This window comes from Lissotriton vulgaris, chromosome 2_1 (genome assembly GCF_964263255.1).
Source record: "Lissotriton vulgaris chromosome 2_1, aLisVul1.2, whole genome shotgun sequence".
In the NCBI taxonomy this organism is placed as follows: domain Eukaryota; kingdom Metazoa; phylum Chordata; class Amphibia; order Caudata; family Salamandridae; genus Lissotriton; species Lissotriton vulgaris.
The window spans coordinates 845,742,671-845,765,711 of record NC_141687.1 but is presented as its reverse complement, the minus strand read 5'-3'; the positions used below and the strand labels follow the sequence as shown (position 1 = coordinate 845,765,711).

The 23,041-nt window shown below is 43.5% G+C and overlaps 1 protein-coding gene across 1 annotated transcript in view; it reads left to right on the top strand.

Moving 5' to 3' along the window:
• Window positions 1-23,041, top strand: part of DRC11 (dynein regulatory complex subunit 11) — a 931,905-nt gene that overhangs the window by 740,683 nt on the left and 168,181 nt on the right. The gene's annotated exons all lie outside the window — the stretch shown is intronic.

The window sequence follows — 23,041 nt, the reverse complement described above, 5'->3', positions numbered from 1 at the left end:
AAAAGGTCAACATTTGTAGGCCGAATATTGCAAGCATATATCATACAGACACGCAGCATATCTGTAGAGAGAGGCCTATATGTGTCCTATACTGAATTAAGTAATATGTCATGTAAAAATGCAACATGAATCAGGCAAAAAATGCAATCTACAAAAGGAGATGAATTATGACTGTTGCACCATGGAAAAACGTGAAATGTGTACCATACAGAGATGCAACATCTGCCTGGTGCAGAACAGCGGGATGCAAGAGAAGCCACACATATATAAAGAGAGATGCCGCAACTTTATACAGAGAAATGCAATATGTGCCATACACAGAACTAAAGGATGCAATATAAGCCACACATATATAAAGAGAGATGCAGCAACTTTATACAGCGAAATGCAATATGTACCATACACAGAACCAAAGGATGCAAGATAAGCCACACATATATAAAGAGAGATGCAGCAACTTTATACAGCGAAATGCAATATGTGCCATACACAGAACCAAAGGATGCAAGATAAGCCACACATATATAAAGAGAGATGCAGCAACTTTATACAGAGAAATGCAATATGTGCCTACACAGAACCAAAGGATGCAAGATAAGCCACACATATATAAAGAGAGATGCAGCAACTTTATACAGAGAAATGCAATATGTGCCTACACAGAACCAAAGGACGCAAGAAAAGCCACACATATATAGAGAGATGCATCAACTTTATACAGAGAAATGCAATATGTGCCTACACAGAACAAAAGGATGCAAGAGATGCTCCACATATATAAAGAGAGATGCAGCAACTTTAGATGGCACACACACATAAAGGGAGATGCAGCAAGTTTATACAGAGAAATGCAATATGTGCCTACACAGAACAAAAGGATGCAAGATAAGCCAGATTAAACAAAACCATTAAAATAGGGTCCTAGGGATATATATTTTAAAGACCCACACCTGATTTTATCCTCAGCAACAACTGAATGTATAACACACAAAACACAGGGGGTCTAAAAGCCAAATTGAGAGGCTACACTGTCGATACTGAGTCAACAAGATCTCAAAATATCTTCATCGCACACACATAACGTATTAATAAAAATAAAGGCTCACACTACATGCATAGAGGAGACCGATACATCATCGATTATTCGTAAATGGCTGATTAATCCTCCCCCAAGTCTCAGATGAGAGCTTGAGGCACCAACGGAAAGTGCGGGGCCTTTTAGTACCTGAGCAGTGTCCAGGTGAGGTGAGGTCTGTTGCCCTACCATAAAGGAATTCACAGTAACCATGGTGAATCGGAGGGTTAATGTCCATGGTTGCTACAGGTTGTACCGTTTCCAACCAGTTTTATTATAATTTGTTTTGGTGATGGTGGTGATTTCTATATTCCACTAGTAGGAGTGCAACTATCATACGAGCAGAGGCCCTGACGAATGCCATGGGATTAAAAAACCCGTTAGGCAGAAACATGTTGGCCCTTATGTAGACAGATATTTGTTACTGTCTCTTCTTGCACTGTTCTATTTTTTAATTAGGAGGCGTGTCTGGTCCGCAGAATAAAGTATTTAGAAGGAGGACATTCCATCCTATTTTAAATCACTTCTTGTTTGTTGCACTATTTTTCTTTACTTTACCATCAAAAGATCAGTCATCATGGACGGTTTGTGCATTTGGTGGACCAAATCCTGAAACAACAATAAGGTGCGAAGCGGAGTGTCCCACTGATCAGGGGACCAGCCTCATTTGCACATGGGTTTGGCCAAATGATAGGACTGATCATTGAGTCTAATTTGATGGAAACCCTTTACAATTTGTTGTGGATTAATCAGCCATTTACGAATAATCGATGATGTATCGGTCTCCTCTATGCATGTAGTGTGAGCCTTTATTTTTATTAATACGTTATGTGTGTGCGATGAAGATATTTTGAGATCTTGTTGACTCAGTATCGACAGTGTAGCCTCTCAATTTGGCTGTTAGACCCCCTGTGTTTCGTCTGCAAGATAAGCCACACATATATAGAGAGATGCATCAACTTTATACAGAGAAATGCAATATGTGCCTACACAGAACAAAAGGATGCAAGAGATGCTCCGCATATATAAAGAGAGATGCAGCAACTTTAGATGGCACACACACATAAAGAGAGATGCAGCAAGTTTATACAGAGAAATGCATTATGTGCCATACATAGAACAAAGGGATGCAAGAGATGCCACAAATATATAAAGAGAGATGCAGTACGTTTATACAGATAAATGTAATATGTGCCATAAGCAGAACAAGGGATGCAAGAGATGCCACAAACGTATAAAGAGAGATGTAGCAAGTTGATACAGAGAACTGTAATGTGTGCCATACATAGAACAAAGGGATACAAAAGATGCCACACATACATAAAGAGAGATGCAGCAGGTTTATACAGAGAACTGCAATATGTGTCATACATAGAACAAAGGGATGCAAGAGATGCCATGAATATATAAAGAGAGATGCAGCAAGTTTATACAGAGAACTGCATTATGTGCCATACATAGAACAAAGGGATGCAAGAGATGCCACAAATATATAAAGAGAGATGCATTAACTGTATACAGAGAAATGCAATATGTGCCATACACAGAACCAAAGGATGCAAGAGATGCCACACATATATAAAGAGAGATGCAGCAACTTTATACAGAGAAAGGCAATATGTGCCATACATAGAACAAAGGGATGCAAGAGATGGCACACATACATAAAGAGAGATCCAGTACGTTTATACAGATAAATGTAATATGTGCCATAAGCAGAACAAGGGATGCAAGAGATGCCACAAACGTATAAAGAGAGATGTAGCAAGTTGATACAGAGAACTGTAATGTGTGCCATACATAGAACAAATTGCAAAAAACACAGTTGATGGACAGAATGTAGAACAATGTCATACATTCACCCCAGTACAAGGATCTGGGCCTAAATCCATCTTTTTTTGCACTCCACACCACCCTGGGTTAGACACTGGCTATATGCAAATCAGCTCTGACCCTGTGCCTCATGGGAACAGTCCAGTCCGAACTACCAAGCCATGTCTTTCCCAGACCGGAATTAAGCATCCAAGGACCGGTTTCTGGCTATCAGCCTTCATCAGCCTGGATAGCTTGACTCCAGTGATGTGGAGAGCCTGGGACTCACGTCTGAGTATACCCAGCACACTCGGGGTGAAAATTGCAAAAAACACAGTTGATGGACAGAATGTAGAACAATGTCATACATTAACCCCAGTACAAGGATCTGGGCCTAAATCAATCATTATTTTGCACTCCACACCACCCTGGGTTAGACACTGGCTATATGCAAATCAGCTCTGACCCTGTGCCCCATGGAAACAGTCCAGTCCGAACTACCAAGCCATGTCTTTCCCAGACCGGAATCAAGCATCCAAGGACCGGTTTCTGTGTTTTTTGCAATACATAGAACAAAGGGATACAAAAGATGCCACAAATGTATAAAGAGAGATGCAGCAAGTTTATACAGAGAACTGCAATATGTGCAATACATAGAACAAAGGGATGCAAAAGATGCCACAAATGTATAAAGAGAGATGCAGCAAGTTTATACAGAGAACTGCAATATGTGCCATACATAGAACAAAGGGATGCAAAAGATGCCACAAATGTATAAAGAGAGATGCAGCAAGTTTATACAGAGAACTGCAATATGTGCCATACATAGAACAAAGGGATTCAAAAGATGACACAAATGTATAAAGAGAGATGCAGCAAGTTTATACAGAGAACTGCATTATGTGCCATACATAGAACAAAGGGATGCAAAAGATGACACAAATGTGTAAAGAGAGATGCAGCAAGTTTATACAGAGAACTGCATTATGTGCCATACATAGAACAAAGGGATGCAAGAGATGACACAAATGTATAAAGAGAGATGCAGCAAGTTTATACAGAGAAATGCATTATGTGCCATACATAAAACAAAGGGATGCAAGAGATGCCACACATACATAAAGAGAGATGCAGTACGTTTAGGTATACACCCGTTACAACGCATCTTTTACTCCGCACTACCATTACAACGCGACTTTTACTCCGCATACCATTACAACGCATTGCGCTGGGGGGCGCTCTAGGATAGGGAATAAGTATAATTTACTATCCAACACCTTCCCTAGGGTCCACGGGGACTGGAGTTAGAATAGTAAATTATACTTACCACTATCCAGCACCCCAAAGCGCTATGCGTTGTAATGGTATGCGTTGTAAAAGTCGCGTTGTAACGGTATGCGGAGTAAAAGTATGCGGAGTAACATGGTACATCCGTACGTTTATACAGAGAACTGCAATATATGCCATACATAGAACAAAGGGATACAAAAGATTACACAAATGTATAAAGAGAGATGCAGCAAGTTTATACAGAGAACTGCATTATGTGCCATACATAGAACAAAGGGATACAAAAGATGACACAAATGTATAAAGAGAGATGCAGCAAGTTTAGACAGAGAACTGCATTATGTGCCATACATAGAACAAAGGGATGCAAGAGATGCCACAAATATATAAAGAGAGATGCAGCAAGTTTATACAGAGAACTGCATTATGTGCCATACATAGAACAAAGGGATGCAAGAGATGACACAAATGTATAAAGAGAGATGCAGCAAGTTTATACAGAGAAATGCATTATGTGCCATACATAAAACAAAGGGATGCAAGAGATGCCACACATACATAAAGAGAGATGCAGTACGTTTATACAGAGAACTGCAATATATGCCATACATAGAACAAAGGGATACAAAAAATGACACAAATGTATAAAGAGAGATGCAGCAAGTTTATACAGAGAAGTGCATTATGTGCCATACATAGAACAAAGGGATGCAAGAGATGCCACAAATATATAAAGAGAGATGCAGCAAGTTTATCCAGAGAACTGTAATATTTGCCATACATAGAACAAAGGGATACAAAAGATGACACAAATGTATAAAGAGAGATGCAGCAAGTTTATACAGAGAACTGCATTATGTGCCATACATAGAACAAAGGGATGCAAGAGATGCCACAAATATATAAAGAGAGATGCAGCAAGTTTCTACAGAGAACTGTAATATGTGCCATACATAGAACAAAGGGATGCAAGAGATGACACAAATGTATAAAGAGAGATGCAGCAAGTTTATACAGAGAAATGCATTATGTATCATACATAGAATAAAGGGAAGCAAGAGATGCCATACATATTAAAGGATAGACACAGTAAGTTTAGACAGAGATATGCAATATATGCTATACACAGAACATACGGATGCAGGAGATGCCACAGATTTATAGAGATGCGGCAAGTTTATACAGAGAAATGCAATATGTGCCTACACAGAACAAAGGGATGCAAGAGATGTCACAAATATAGAGATGCAGCAAGTTCATACAGTGAAATGCAATATGTGCCATAAAGAGAAAAAACAGACGTGAGAGACAAGGCAAATATATAAAGTCGATATAGAGAAATGTAATATGTGTCATATACAGAACAAACGGACACAAGAGATGCAGAAAATCTATAGAGAGAAATCCAGCGTTTGTGCAGAGAAATGCAGTGTACCATATACAGAAGTAAGGGATGCAAAGATACCATAAAAAAGAGAGTTGCAGTAGTTAATGTAGAGGAATAACGTATCTTAGACAAATGCAAGGGATGGGGACTAAAATCCCACGATAAATACTGTTAAAATTAATTAATTAATTTAAACTTTTCAAAAAAATATATGAATTCATTTTAATTAAAAAATGCTTTAGGCTGATTATTAAATATTATTTTAAAAAATATTCTTTAATAAGCTTTTTTCGTTTAAAAATAAAAGTAGTGTTTTCAAAAATGAATTCAATTCATCAAAATTATTTCTATACATAACTTTCAGTAACTGTTAATACATAATAAGTAAAAAAATGTTTTACTTTAAGGGGATGTTATATTTTTTAATTAATCTTTAAAAAGATGTATGTTTAAAAATTCATATAATTAAACTATTTGCATTTAATTCAAAATGTAGCTAATACCGCTGAAGTCTTTTTTGAAATTGATTCTACATTCAAAATGCATGGATACAATTGTTTTACATAAACATTTAACTTCATTTTTTAAGTTTTTTTTTAATTGTCAATTAACTTTTAAAGATTTCCGTACTTTACCATAGGGAGTCTCCTCCTAATCGTGGAGAGCTCCGTCAAATGTGTGAAATTTAAAATAGAGTTGTAAGTTCACTACTGGTAGTAACTGTACAGTCTTGTATAACACTTTTACTGACTCCACCCCCTGTTTTATGGAATGGGGACGTATAAGTCTACATTATTGAGTAACTTTACACTTATAAACTGTGAATAGCCAAAAGTAGTAAAGTTACTCAAACAAGTAAGAGTAAATGTACATGTGCTGATTTACTCACACGTAAGTTTACCTTTGTGAATAGGCCCCATAGTGTGTTCCCTTGTCTCAATACAATATATAGAGTTAGAGATTTTTACAGTAAACCTCTGTGAGAAGCCTTTTAAATGCACTTTTATTACAAATGTGTAGGCCTCGGCGGTAAATTCAGTTCAGCTGCGGACTTTGGCTAATTTTGCGTTCTGCGGAGAACGCTAAATTGCCAAAGATTCCGTGGCTTTGCAGAATTTTTATCTTGTTCGCACTTTTAAATTGCGTGTTCATGAGATAGTCCTCCCCGAGCACGCAAACAGGAAAAAAGCATTGCGAATGGGCGGAACAAGCAATTACACATGTTCACGGAACTTTTGGTGCTCACAGAGATTTTTTACCATTTTGCGGAACTTTGGGAAGTGCGACTACGCATATTCCACGCACCTCAAAACCCTGTTCAGAGGGCCATGGGGCAAGCAGGAGTAACAAGGTCCAACCATGGTGTTGAGGCCTTTTTCTCTTGATTTCCCAGATTACTACTTACTATGGATCCTGAGCAACGGGGCAAGTACAGCGCTTGACTCTCAGATGTAGCACTGGTCAGGCAGTTCAAGGCTTCTCAGGGGTGAGATAAACAGAGGGGGAAGAACACAGACTCACAACTCATAATGTGTGCAGCAATAAATGATTGTATTATCAAATACTTGCTTTTATGAAAAAGGAGTATTTGTATATGACCACAAAGTAAACAAGCATTTGCACTGCAATAGGTCTCGCATTATTGATAGTTTGAGGTATTGGCGTTGCAAATAATAATGCAATGCCAACAGCTCATACTTTCAGTAATGCATGACCTAGTGCATTGCAAATACTTGCGTAGTGAGCCAGACACCAGCATTGTATGTCTCAGTGCAGTACCGCAAGCTGCTCCTAGAGGTGTCTAGTGAGCAAGGCACCAGCTCTGCATGTCTAGGCGCAGGACCGCAAGCTGCTCCTAGAGGTCCCTAGTGAGCAAGGCACCAGTACTGCATGTCTCAGGGCAGTACTAGTAATGCATGACCTAGTGCATTGCAAATGCTTGTGTATTGAGACAGGAACCAGCATTGTATGTCTCAGTGCAGTACCGCAAGCTGCTCCTAGAGGTTCCTAGTGATCAAGGCACCCGCGCTGAATGTCTAGGTGCAATACCGCAAGCTGCTCCTAGAGATCCCTAGTGAGCAAGACACCTGCACTGCATGTCTCGGTGCAGTACCACAAGTTGATCCTAGAGGTCCCTAGTGAGTAAGGCACCAGCACTGTATGTCTCAGGGCAGTACCGCAGACTGCTCCTAGAGGCCCATAGTGAGCAAGGCACCAGCATTACATGCCTACAAAGTTGGAGTTATTAGCATTATAAATGTCAATGTTTTTTACCTAGCCCTGTTGCAGGGTGCAGTACCATATGTGGCCAAAATGGGACCTCTTTTGGACACATATGGTACGGCACCCTGCAAAAGATATGGTAAATCCACCCTACCCATAATGCATTGCATGCAAGACAGTACTACGAGTACATTCAAATAGCTATGTCCATACAAGCTTTGAAATTTGACAACTGAATTATTACATTAATTTCGGATTAGGTTGTACTCTGTGTGGAGCTGATGAAGGGAAATGTATAGATGGTCTCATATAAATGTGAGATGTTCTAGTGAGTTAGGTAACCACTGCCAGCCTAGTTTAGAACCAAGTATGTGTCCTGCCTGAAGCCTTTAGAGAAACTAGTGCCTTGAGGCTGTAATTAAAACCTAGGGAGTAACAACACATGTAACAGGGGGTGTCCTCAAGGGAGAGACAAGGCGGTACTAAGGAGGACTACTAAGCCTATTGACCAATGAAAATCCACCATTTACTTGGAACAGTACACTGAGTACAGCTGAATGGCACGGCAACAATCTTCACAGTGGCCCCATCTGGCATACTGGGTTGCTGACTTGATACCACATATGGGCTACAGCCTTGACGGCACTAGGGCATTATTCACGGTGGCCTTAAGTGGCATGCAGGGTCGCCGACTTGGGACTGCACATAGGAAATGACCCATTAAGTGCATAAAAGGTGACTCCTCAATTCACACCGGCTGTCCTGTGTCATACAAGGTTCTCGGACTTGTCTCTAAACATAGACAATGCCTCGATTATTGCCGCAGCCTTCTCCTCACATCTCGCTATGGGGATCCACTCACCAGAATCCCTCCACTGGACTTCGCTCCCTCCAGCGCTCTCCTTTCCTACTCAGGGCACAGTGTCCTTGGTAAACAGGCAGGCAAGGGTGCTCCAGGCTCTAAAGACATGTGATACCCTGTGTGGTGGCCCCTCACGCAGCTGGGAGACTAGCAGGCCTTGGCCCCAGTCTTGGTCACAGACAGAAGTCTGGCAGAGCTTATCTTCCTTGCACAGACTGATTGGCTGCATAACATTGACAACTTTTGGGGGCTCAAGGTCCTCTTCTTACAGTTCATTTCCAAAAACCAACTGTGATATAGAGTCTGAGTCGTTGAAGTTTATGTTGGGGGGTCTGCTTCTTTTTGAAGTACCTTCTCCTCTGTCCGCTCTTTCTCCAGGAAGCAGTATGTCACTGCAGTAGCAACTCCAAATCTGATAGCTCCACAACACAGGCCATTGAAATGAACAGAGGTTCTCACCTGGATGTCAGCCACAGTGATAGGTGCATAAAAAGATTGCACTGGGACCTTAGCCCTACTCTTTGTGATTCTGTTCTCAGCCTCATCTCCTTCCTGAGATGTGCCATGCCTCTTCCCAGTGACATCCCTCTGAATCAAAGAGCACCTGTTTGAAATGTATGGCAAACCTGTTTCTCCATTCAACCAGTGTGTCCCACCAAGCTTACAGGAATGCTGCAATGCACAAATATTTCAGGGGATTGCTCTAGCTTCTTTCCTCATGTTGTTCCAGTCAGCCCTGGGTCTCCTAAAATGGAACTCAGAGTCTTCCATGTACTGTACCGATTTAGGGTAAGGGTGAGTTAAGCACACAGCAACAACATTTTAAATGAGTGAGCTTGTAGGCTTCACTCTAGTGACACAGGGAAAAAGGACATGTCCACTCCTACTGATCACTATATGGTATGTTGCCATCACTGCACTCAGGCTGTTTAAATTCTGGCAAAGGCAGCAGCCTTTCACTACTATAAGGGTGACGCTTTGGTTGCCCCTACCTGTCCAAACAGACCACAATCTGCGAGACAGGCCTCACAATTTGTGTTCGCCTATAACAACAAAAATCAGCATTAGGGGTGCAGACATCAGTACAGTTAGGGTACTCCAGACAGGTGTGTACATCTATCAAATGCAAAGGGCTTTTCTGTCCCGACAAAGTGCATGCAAAAGCAGGTCACAGTGTGAAGACATATGCAGAACATTGTTTATGGATTTATACCCTGGAACAACACTAATCGATATTGTATGAACATTTAAATTACACCTATATAATGGACTTAATACACACTCTTGCCACTCTCTGATCGAGCAGCATCCAAAAGTGTTGAGCTAGGTGTGTTCTGAGCCTCCTTTGGAGGAGAAACTAGAGAAAGAGGTGGTCACAGGAGTAGGTTCGGCTCCTTGCACATTGAGCCTGTGGGAGAAAGGGGATGGGGCTTGGCATGGTCAGGATGCTCTTTGCTCTCACCAGGCCTGCTTGTGAACTCTGAATCATGGATAGTTGTTTATTAAAGCTCATACCATGATCAGGGTGGTTCCCTGACTAGGGTAGACTGCCATTTCACAGAGTTCAGTGATTAGACTTGTCAAATGCTTAACTGTGGTGAAAAACTCAAAGCGCAGCCAAGCGTTGATTATAACCAGTGAACGCAGACTGTAAATGGATACTGGACATGTATCAAACACACACCCATCGAAGAAGAAAGACTTTCCAACTGTGTAACTTAGGAGAGTGAGAGACCGAAAGACGACTTCTCCTATATTGGGCAAACTACAAAACACACTGGGGACATGTACTTCTTGGCATTCAATAGGATTCGACGTAATAAAATTCATAATGCCCACTGTTACCAGCAGTTTCCTGGCGCTAAGGAAACAACTAACTATTTTGCAAGGAAAATGCACATCTTTAAGAGTTAAATTGGAGCAGGAAAACTCTGTATCCTCCTAGGAGACTAACAGGAGCAGGAGTGAGAAAACAGCAAAATATGTGTAATGCATGCTACCAAAGGGACGCAAAAGACAAAAATGAAACTTCAAAATAGCATGGAAAATGTAGTGACTCGTTCTGGAAGACTGTGATATTTATTTTACATGTTTATTTTGGCAACATTTATCTGACTTACAATGCCTGGTGTTCTGTATTGTATTGATAATAGCAGGAGTCCATGCAATCATACCTTGTCCACTGAATAAGCTGCCATGCCACGGTATATATTGATCATGATTGAGGCATGGGAAACATCCATTACAACGCAGTCATTACATCACACTGCTTTTACAATGCAACTGTTACAACGCATGTCACTACAACGCATGCCATTACAACGCATACCATTGAAATGCATGCTATTACAACGCATTATAAGGTAAATAATAGAGATTTTTTAGTTTTAGGGTGTATATGGGTTTTGGGGTAGATGGGAATAGTAAGTTTTACCCCTACACTCGCCAACACTTTCCCTACTTTTGCACTCACTGGAGTGGGAATAGTAATTTTTACCCATACACTATCCAAAACTTACCCTACTGTTGCACTTACTGGAGTGGGAATAGTAATTTTGCCCCTACACTATCCAACACTTACTCTACTATTGCCCTAAAAAGTCTTATGCATTGTATTGGTATGCGTTGTAAAGGTATGTGTTGTATTGGAATGCATTATAATGATACTTTTAAAAAATACGTTGTAATGGCATGCGTTGTAAAATCATGTGATGTAATGGTAGTTGCGATGTAAAAACCTTGTTGTAAAAGCATGCGTTGTAATTGTTTGCGTTGTAACGTCATATATTCTACCGGCATATCTCACCTTCTTAAGATCTCACTCCCATGATGATCTCTCTCGCAAAGCACATGTAGATTTCTCTCAGGCTTCAAAGGAAGTACACAGAGCCCAGCCACAATTTGGATTATCCATTTAGACTAGGCCTGGGCGGTAAATTCCATTCCGCTTGCGGATTTTGCGGAATTTGGGTAATTTCGCATTCCACGTGTGGAAAATAACTCAAACTTGGTGAACATTATCGGCGCCATCTTGCCCCTTTCCGAGCCCATTCGTGCGCGTAAGCGGCAGCCATTTTGAGCACCATGGCCTCCCTGCCCCTCGCTGATAGCCAGCGCGTCTCTCTCTCTCTCATAACCTCGCAAGCATTCCCCCGCACGCTGACAACCCCCGCTCTCTCATGCCTTGGGTCATAAACCCCTCTTCAGCGCAGCTTCACCACGGAATCCCATCCTGTTCCCAGCGCGACACCTCCCCTCATTCCTTTCATGGCCTCAGACCCTTTTGATGCAAACCCCCTTTTCCTGTGTCCCCGTTTGTCTTCCCTGTTCCCAGACCGCCACCTGGCTCTGCGGATACTGTTTATTACCCCGTACAGTAGGAAGTTTCCCCTCCCCATCAAAAGACCCCCGAACCGATCAAAGCCCCCACCCCATGAGATCCGACCAACCCCATGCATTCCGTGAATCGGCGGAATGCCCTGCTGTGCGACAACCATCACCTGTTGTGACCGGGGTGGGGAATCCAACTGTAAATGTATGTGGGAACGGGTCTGAAGGTGAGATTCCGAGGATGTTCTTTCAAGTACTAAAGTATTGCGAGAATGTGTTATGTGCAATAAAGGTCATAAACCCTAGTATAAGAGGCCAGGCCTCAGAGATGTGGTTAGAGCACCTCGTGACGATACTTGCTGTCTGAATTGATGTGTTCTCCTCCGGAGAGAATAAAATCCTCGTTTCCTGCCTTCCAGTCTCCAGCGCCTGCTTCTTCATTGATTAATATTGGTGGGTCATAGAGGCGATACCGCCGGGCAACATAAAAGGGTCTTTGGTTACCGGTTGTCTTTGGAACCCTTTTTAACAATTGGCGTCCCAAACGTGGGGCCCATCAGCGACTCGTGGATCCAGTGGGAGAGGTCCCGACGACAGAGTGAACGACTGCAACGATCGGAAGGTACCCTGTCCGATAGACCCTCGTCTGACAGCCGATCATCCGAACTTCACTGGTTCCGAACAGACCTCTCTCGAGTGATCTACGGTCCTGACTGGGAACCATCAGGAGTGCCACGAGAAGTACGAAGAGAAGAGGACGATCGGGCGCTGGATTCGGAAGACGAGAAACTGTCCATGCGGTCCGGGTAAGGTCGTGTAAACACGACGAATTGCGAAAGTGATAGATAATTGAAAGTGATTGATAATTGTTGAGAAAATACTAGTATTACTTTTTGTTAATTTATTGGAGATTCACTGTCTACAAACGGAGAAACAACAGGCTCTCCCTTTATAAACAGCGAAGGATAGGTACGCACCCGTCGGACCTATCTTTCTCCCCCACTGAACAATTGCCCCTTCCCCCCATTGATTAACTGTTATAGATTGTTTTCTGGAGATTCTCTGTCTGCAAACAGGGAAAAATAGGTCCCCTCTTTACAGATAGTGAAAGGGTAGGTGACGCGAACCTTTGCGAGCCTACTTATTCTCCCCATTGACCATATTGATTTTTTATTTTTGACCTAACATTGATTGCTCAGAATTGGTTCATGAGGTATTCACTATGTGCAAACAACGTAGAATAGAAATATTCTGTCTAGTCTTTGCACGCAGTGATAAGATAGGTAGTGCTGACTATTATCCCATTGTGATCCGTCATGCCTGTCTTCTCCCCACTGGTTAGTAGCCTGTTTTACCCGGACCGCTTATTAGAGATGAACCATCCGGCTCCGCTGGAAGGCACCCCTAATAAGGACATGTTCATGAAGCATGGATTAATTGCTATAGCCTATAGTGAGCTGTGGCATAAATATACGAAAAAGGATCGAGAAAGACAGTGGCCACTGAGAGGATCCTTTGATCTTGACAAAATAGAAACGGTAGAAATAGCCCTTCGTAGGAATGAAACAACACCTATTATGCTCGATAGTCTCGGTATGTGGCGCAAAGAAGCTGCACGACGAAGGGAAGGCGACGAATTTAGAAAAGGTGAAGGGACACGACGGACAACCCTCCAAACGTCTAGTAGGCAAAGGGAAGGGCCAGCGATGGCACAGTCCCGAGGAGTAGACATGAAAAGCGAACGGTGTAAAGGGATGTGCCGACAAGCCAACCCCGGAACACAACGACCCGAAGGTAATCCCCCGACATTACGCACAGGACGGACAGATTTAAAACAAAACCAATGTGCTTTCTGTAAATGTCTCGGGCACTGGAAAACCCAATGTCCGACTCTGCAAAGCATAGGTAAGAATGGAGGGTTGACAGAAAGGACAGACCGACAGAAAGGAAAAAGGCGTGAGATAAAAACCAATCAGACTAGTATGGACAGGACAGATAGAACCACCCCGTTTGATTATGCTCGGTGGCACAGATTTCGTCAGACCAATTTTAACGACATGTTAGAGTTCTGGGACTGATTGCTCTCTGTTGCTCCCCCACTCTGAAAAACAAACACAACTGCAGGTCAGTGTAAACAACCCCCCGTTAGAGAAAAGACTCAAGAAAGCCAAGCGTCTATTATATAACTTAGGATTTAATTACGGTAAAACACACAACCCACAGTAATTAGAATAACTAGTAGAACTCTCTAAAAAACAAACTTTACTAATAGGAAAAATACAAAACATATTACGCTCACTCCGGAAGTCTTCCAATGTAACAGTTCGATGGTCCCGCCCATCCGAAACACATAGCACGTGTGGGGCGGGGCCTGCCAGCAACCATGGGCCAAAAAGAGATCGCTGGCGAGAAGGTACTGGAGACTCCACACAGCAGGCAATGAAATGGTCTTCCCATACTACCCTTCCAGGGATGGCGTCCCCCGGACCGCGAGTAGGGAGGGGGCGGATGAAAATGACCCCCTCCCTTGTATCTCCTGGTCCGGCCATCACGAATTTCTCCATCGAACGGATGCAGGATGGGCAGGGAGGAAGAGGCGACGCGGACGAGCCTCTTCCACCTCCACAGGTAGGAGGCTTCCCTGCCCTGGCCCGACGCCGATGTCCTCCAGCCGGGCGACGGCCATATACCTACGCTGCACAGGAAATATAATGCCCGACTGGTATATTTCCGCAACACAGGACATACAAGACCCGGCTGGTATATTTTCTCAGCACAGGACATACAATGCCCGACTAGTATACTTCCTCAGTACAGGACATACAATGTCCGACGGGCATATTTACGGAGCACCGGATATACAGTGGTCCCCCAAGAGTCGGAATCAGGGGTGTAGGGTGGTCATCATGTGCACCCCTGATTCAAAGGGACGGCGTAGGATGCGCCGGGAGAGGAAGGCGGCACGGACGAGCCTCCCTCACCTCCCCAGATGAAGGCTCCACTGCTGCACCCTGGCGCCCCGAACCAAAATGTCCTGCTCCAGCCGCATGATGCTCCGTCTTTCGCCATCACAAGAAGTTTCTTCCTCTCCTGATCGATACAACGAAGGGCGGTTGCTGCAGGGTTTCAAAATGGCGTCTGGGCCCTCGAAAGGCGGGTCTAGGCCGCTGGAGTAACTTTGTCCGAAATTGCAACTCGGGCACTTGCCCACCTGGGCGCAAGCCCCCACCATCGACAAACATCCCCTCGACTTTGAAGATTCTACCAAAGTCCCAAAAAGCCCTCGGCCCCATCAGGCTTCCGGTGAGGAACAGTTGCATTGATCTCAAATGAAATAACCACGGCACAGCAACAAGATGGCGGTGCTCTCGTGTCTGCATCAGCTTCCGTCTGAACCACCCAGGAACATTATGGGCTAACGAACTCGAGCAAGTTCCGGTTGAACATCTCAACATGACCCGGTAAGAGAGACTCTACCCCCTCCCTCTCTTGATTGACGGTCCACACCACCAGCCCCTCTGTTAGCACAGTTTTCTTTTGAACTGCCGAAAGGGACTCTGGTCCAACCGCCAATTGTCGGGGATATTTTGCCCCTGATGCTACTTCCGGACTAAACCGGCCTCGCCCCAAAATGGCGCTGGTATCAATGGAAACTAACGGATGCCTCGTGGTGTCCCTTAGCTAATGAAACTTGATGTACTAAGATATATATATATATATACGAACCATTGCGCACTCGATGTTAAAGGGAGGAGGGTTCACTTGGCGAACATTTAAGAAGGGTTCCGTAAAATGTTGATTTCAATAAACAATTTATTTTTGATATTTGTTGTAACTGATACATAACGTCGCTTATGATGCACACCCGCGGTTTACATCTAGGAAATGTGATTACGATGAACTTGACTGTGTTTCCATTTATGAACTGAAATGCCCCTGATTCCATCGTCACGCAATGAAATGTTTTTGGTTACTTGCAAATAATTAATTAGGCCTTTTTTTACATGTTCTTGTGCTACAAAATAACCCCCTACTGTATGTGCTTCCATCGACGACATGTCAGGCCAAAATATGAATTGCGCTCTCACATTTTACGTACTGAATAATTCTACAAATAAAGGTCTTAAAAAGCTATGGATAGGCATCGCATACTTTTGTAAATGCGGGTATCGGTGGGAGGGTTTTTTCTGTGCGCAACTGTTCTGCTCTTTTTTAAGGTTATCCGAGAAATGGTTGTTCGGCCCTGGGCTGATGGTCGAATCAAAGGTATGATACGCTGCCTCCAAGATATGCGACTAAGCTCAGGAACTGACGTATGAAGAAGGACCTCGACTTCTGAGAATGGGTAAAGTAAAACGGTGTGATTGATAAAATGTTATAAAGATATGGTGGTCGAAGGTACTAAGGTACAGGGTTGAACGAAGAACTGATATGCCTTAGAACATCACAGCTTTGGGAATGATTTAGGGATCCCGATGGCCGGATACATCTACAAAACCGGGTACCTCACGCTAGGCACCTCTGATTCCTCTTTTTAGCGTTTTCACTACACACGATCCTTAAATGCCATCCTCGAACCTCCCCATGAACCACCTATCACATTGCCTGCCCCCATGACTTTAGGAAACCAAAACCCTAAGGGATTATATCCCGAAGAGATAAGTACGAGTATGTGGTAAGTAAAGGACTTTCGTGCCTATACATTTGATGTGTTCGAATGTTGTCCCCCTACCTCCCCTTTTTCCCCCTTTTTCCCTCTGCAGGTTACATTAGAATCCCGATTAGAGTATCATAAGGGATCTGGAACCACGTCACGCCCGATGCATGAAAACGGACTACCGCTGCAAGACGACACAAAAAGGACGCCCTACCCAATACACGACCTTTTTGTACTAGATCTAATGCTTTTCTGTCCCAAAACTGCATGCTTTTTTTACATCCTAACACAGACCCGAAATGTCTAACGTTGGGTAACGCACTGAATAGCCCAAACAATACACGGTCATTCTCTATGTCCCATGTGTACTGTTTTGCCTATTGTCTCTCTCTATCTCTCTTTCTCTCTTTCTCTCTCTCTCTCTCTCTCTCTCTCTCACTCTTTCACTCCTCCACACTTTCCCTCTTCCTAACAACTGGCACCTAATTGGCGAACCTGGTGCACCTCCTGATTGGCCCCAAATACCACAAGTATTTGCACAAATTTGTCCTAAATAAAATTGTATCGGTACCACGTTACTACCTCTCCTTTTCTACTAAAATATGGATGAAATTTAAATTGGCCGATAGGAAAGGGACCGGTAAGACGACTAAGGTTCCCTAAATTTGACCCACTCTGAGGGAACTATTTGTCAGTGGCTTCTATGATAAAATGTGTCTGAGGTAATGCGACCATCCCCATTGAAAATTGTCTCCGTACCCCAAGCTGTAAGAAATGATCGAGACACCCCCATCTACCCAAAATGCCCCCAGTTTGGTATCAGCTGCCCTGAACGAGAACTTGAAAAACGCCCCTTGCTCCGATTTGCTGTGTTCCAAATCGTTTTTCATAAGATCCCACCTTCCCCGAGGATAAGTTTAATAATTATCGCAAACCACCCCCCGAGTTTTTGTAGTAACCAGGTTGCGAGGATTTATATAGAAAGTTAGAAAGATGTATGCAAAGTTAAAAATTAGATCGAAAATCGAAAGACCTTGTTGCTGTAAGCCTTGCTGAAAATAAGATGTTTTGATGTAATGAAGACTTGTTTAGCCTATGTTCATCCCTCAGAAGGATGCCTATCAGACTATGGTGAATAGCACGTTGCACTTTTTGTAAAATACAAGGCCCTGAAGACCAGCCTAGCCTTGCAAGACTCGTACTAGGGAAATGGGTCTCTGCCAGAAGAACTGACATCTACTATAATAGACATATGACAAATGAACGTAATAACCATCAAAACGCCAAAGAATTAGCCAGCGAGAGGAAGTTGTAAGGAATCCAGCAAACCCATCATCAATTGTTTATACGTTAGCCGCAAGAATCTCCAATGTAGCGAATGCTTACCCCAGTTGCTTGGTGTTGGGAGAGAAATAGATTTATGTAATTACCTTCTTCTGCAATATCTCTAAAGACTGTCTTTTCAAAACTCATTTAAGGGTATCACTGTCGGAGGAGAAAGAGACCGGATGTGGGAGCACGCGGCCTGACTGCGGATTGTGGAACATCAGCGACGGAGGCCGAGGCGAGACCACAGCAGTAAGGAGACGCCGGACGGGGCACTGTTTCAGACAAAGCTAAGGAAAGGGCTGACCTGAAGCCCCTGCTATATGATCAACGTGTGCCAAAAGCCCCCGCTCTCTGAACATGGTAACGGACTCGCCTGACGCAAACTCACCGCCTCCCCCTGATCTGTTCCCGACTTGGCCTTGCTCCATCCCCTCCTCCTCCGACCTACCATAAGGACTGTTCACACCCGCACCTTTCCACCCGAACTCCCAAGTTCCTCCAAATCCTACTGAGCTACCCAGAGAAGAGTACTCCCTGCGTCAGAAGGGAGGGAGCTCCGACTAAGTAGACCACGAACTATGTTAAATCCCAGAACGGTGACCTAGAACTCCACCAAGGGTCGCCCCCGAAGAAAAGATAAACAAAGTCTGTGGTTCTGCCCGCTACCAAGCACCTTGAAGATGATGGAAGCAACTGGAAATGCTCACCACACAGACCCAAGAAACAAACAGATCTCACAATTCAGGAACAATCGCATTTTTCATTGCAAATCTATGCTCTGCGTTACAAAAGAAAGTGCACCTGCTCCAAAACCGTAACGCACTGCTCCTATGAGGCCTGGCGAAACAAGACAAAGTGTACCCCTGTCCGCAGACCTCCAACGACTCAATCCACATGAACATTCCTGTTGACAGACCGAATTGTAATCCAGGTGCTTAACAGTGCCAACAGAAGACGACAAAAGACAACAAGAACTCTGATATTTTTACTATCTCATTTCTCTCCCAAGCACCATTGGACTAACTATGCACCCGCCGAATGCTAAAAGGACTTATTTATATGATAACTTACCAGCTCCTATTTCGAATGACTATAAGCATCTATGATCTATACCCAACGCCCTCGCTACATAATTCTAGTCTGATATTGCATTACGATGACTTTTTCTGCAACCAACTTAACGATGAACCCGCCTACTAAATGATGAGATTTTTCAATATGATGTTTATAATGTGATGTTTATGTACAGTTCTTTCGCCTAAGTCCTCTCTCCCTTACTTATGATCGCTGCATATAGGTGTAGATAGGAAATAGGCCAGCAAGATGTCTTGGAAATGTTAAAGGGAGGACTGTGGAAAATAACTCAAACTTGGTGAACATTATCGGCGCCATCTTGCCCCTTTCCGAGCCCATTCGTGCGCGTAAGCGGCAGCCATTTTGAGCACCATGGCCTCCCTGCCCCTCGCTGATAGCCAGCGCGTCTCTCTCTCTCTCATAACCTCGCAAGCATTCCCCCGCACGCTGACAACCCCCGCTCTCTCATGCCTTGGGTCATAAACCCCTCTTCAGCGCAGCTTCACCACGGAATCCCATCCTGTTCCCAGCGCGACACCTCCCCTCATTCCTTTCATGGCCTCAGACCCTTTTGATGCAAACCCCCTTTTCCTGTGTCCCCGTTTGTCTTCCCTGTTCCCAGACCGCCACCTGGCTCTGCGGATACTGTTTATTACCCCGTACAGTAGGAAGTTTCCCCTCCCCATCAAAAGACCCCCGAACCGATCAAAGCCCCCACCCCATGAGATCCGACCAACCCCATGCATTCCGTGAATCGGCGGAATGCCCTGCTGTGCGACAACCATCACCTGTTGTGACCGGGGTGGGGAATCCAACTGTAAATGTATGTGGGAACGGGTCTGAAGGGGAGATTCCGAGGATGTTCTTTCAAGTACTAAAGTATTGCGAGAATGTGTTATGTGCAATAAAGGTCATAAACCCTAGTATAAGAGGCCAGGCCTCAGAGATGTGGTTAGAGCACCTCGTGACGATACTTGCTGTCTGAATTGATGTGTTCTCCTCCGGAGAGAATAAAATCCTCGTTTCCTGCCTTCCAGTCTCCAGCGCCTGCTTCTTCATTGATTAATATTGGTGGGTCATAGAGGCGATACCGCCGGGCAACATAAAAGGGTCTTTGGTTACCGGTTGTCTTTGGAACCCTTTTTAACACACGGAGAACGCGAAATTGCCCAAAATTCCGCGATCCGTGGCTTCACGGAATTTTTTGCTTGTTTGCGCTTTCAAAATGCGTGTTTGTGAGATATTTCTCCCTGAGCACGCAAACAGCATTTGCGAACAGGAAAAAAGCATTGCGAATGGGCGGAACAAGCAATTCTGCGTGTTTGCGGAACTTTTTCGTGCTTGTGGAGATTTTCTACCATTTCGCAAAGCTTTGCGTAGCGCGACTACGCCTATTCCGCCCACCCATAATTTAGACCTCAACACACAAACTTACAGACCTGAAGGACAAGGATTAAGTAGCTGGTTACCTTAGACCTCGTTATTTTCTGAATTTCAGGAATTTTCTGTTGCGCTTGTTACACAAAATTTCAAAAAATATATCATTACACCACGTTGCATAATTACTCCGCCATTCTAGGCAAAATTATAATGCGAGAGTTCAGGAAGAACCAGAACAAACGGAACAAGAGCACCTATTCTTTGAAACAATTGTGTATTAATTTTTTTTTTTTTACAAAATGTATCCTCATTTCACAAATTGACGCTGGGCCGCATTTCTAGCTACAAAATATGCAGGACTGAATCACATTTTGCATAATTACACAGCCTTTTGCCTAATTTTACCAAACTTTTGCATAATTAAACAAATGCAAATTATACCAATTTCGCACACACCGACTTAGAACTACCCAAAGTTACTGCCAACAATCCATGGGTATGGAAAAAGATTCCAAAACACACACCCTTTCAAAACACCCTCTATTGGACTAGACACACCATGCGCAAACTGTGTGGACGCACCAATGCAGGGCAGAGAGAAAAGTGCACGATGAAGTATACCAATGGAGTCCACTCCAGTGCAATCACCATGTAAATCGTTTGAAATTAGAATTCTATAGGTTGAACATATGACAAAATTTGTATCTTCATAAAAATGTAAATGTTTGAATTGTCACCTCATGGCCTGTGGTGAGGTATTCTCCCAGAAAGAACAAGCATTGGCAAAGCTGACAGGTCTCGCTAATGGCTATTCCAATGCTTGCTTTTAGTTTGTCATTGTTTTTGATAAAAACTATTAAGCTGGCCACCGGTACATGCACACGTGCATGGCAGCCATCTTTGAATGGCTTAGTGGGTGTTCAAGCTGAAGAAATGGTTAAAGTAAAACATCCCAAGATGACCAATGTGCGTGCACACACGTGTGCATATGCAGAGCATTCGTCTAGGAATGTTTTTTCTTATACTTAATTAAAAACACTCCAATGGGCCCACCGTGCTTGCACACATTCGGTTGCCTTATGAGAAGGGTTTTTCATAAGCTTTATAGAAAACGATTATGGGTTAATTCTGCCACAAAATACACTTTTACAGGGTTTTGTTTTTTTGTTAAAAATGTTCTAGTTTCGACAAGTGAATTGAAAAACATATTTCACCGAGTTAGCAAAAGCCATCTTCTCATATTTTGCATCCACGTACATACATGTAAGGTTGGCATTAACATCTTTCTAATGACAGCATCCCTGATACCAACCTCTTACAGCTCTGACAACACGCATGAGTCAGGACCTGCAGTGGTGTGTCCTCGGTGCAGGTTTTTGGGCACAGGCAGCCTTGTTTTGTTGGACTCAGGCTTGTGTTTCATCATCAGATTTTGATCCAGAAAAAAAGAGAGAAAGACCGACCACATTCTCTGCTCTTCCAGAATAGAACGACATGCATCTGTGTCATTTGGAGGGATTGGGGAAGGAGTCACAATATTATAGCCAAATATTCAGCCCATGCCAAGGCCTTCTCCTCGTTCTGCCTGGTGTGTTCTGTATGTTTTGGAATGTATGTCACTACAGTGCAGGGGGGACCTTACCCCTTTGGATGCCCTTGCTTGGGCCAAGACCCCTGTTTGTTTGTATGTTTGTAAGGTGGCTGGTGACTTTTTACACCCCTACTTAAGTTCTGCAGGGGTGGTCCTCATTCTGCCGCAAGCCACTGCATTCCTCTATTACAAAACTAGAACCACGTGCGCCGCGGCAAGTGCACATCTGTCAGGCACACGCCTCGCAATCGAGCACAGATCTAGATCCAGATGCGGCTCTGCTAGTGCACATTGTTCCCATCCTACACCAAGCCCTACTGTCCCATCGATAGAACCACACAGAGCCTCTCCTGCATACATAGGCGACAGCCTACAGCCACCCACTGCTAATAGAACCCCCATATCCCTTTCAAGCACATTCCACCCTTGGTTGGCCCAGGGCCAGCAACTACAACCCGCAGTATCGCAGAGCGGAGGAACGGAATAAGGAGAAGGATGCTTTACTTGATTACCGCCCATACTCCCTCTAAGGAGATGACTGGAGTGAGCAGCATAAGATGAAATAACTTTTCTCCATTTTGTGACTTTTGGTTGAAAACCATCATGAAGATGGTAGGTTCATAAAATGGAGGGTGAAAAATCATAAAAAAATACTTTTTTGTGACAAAAACAGCAACCATACCTATGAGAAGAACAATTCCATTGAAAAACGTTATCTGTAGGACATTTTTCACAGAGATGTAGTTTCTGGTAAGGTGACACATTTAGCGACTGTGTCAACATGAAGTTGCAAAATGTGCCATCTTTGCAAAACAATTGCATGCCTTGGATGTGGCTGGATAAAAAATAATGTGACACCAGAAAAGTTCTTGAATCCCTTTGCGTGTGAAGGGTTAAACTGCAGTACAGACCAGTTGGTTTCAGATTCATAAAGTCTTCTGGCTCCACAGAAAACAATTTCATAATCTTTGCCATAAACGTTTATATGGAGAATTAATTTTCTCCTAGTTTTTAAATCCATCGAATGCCTC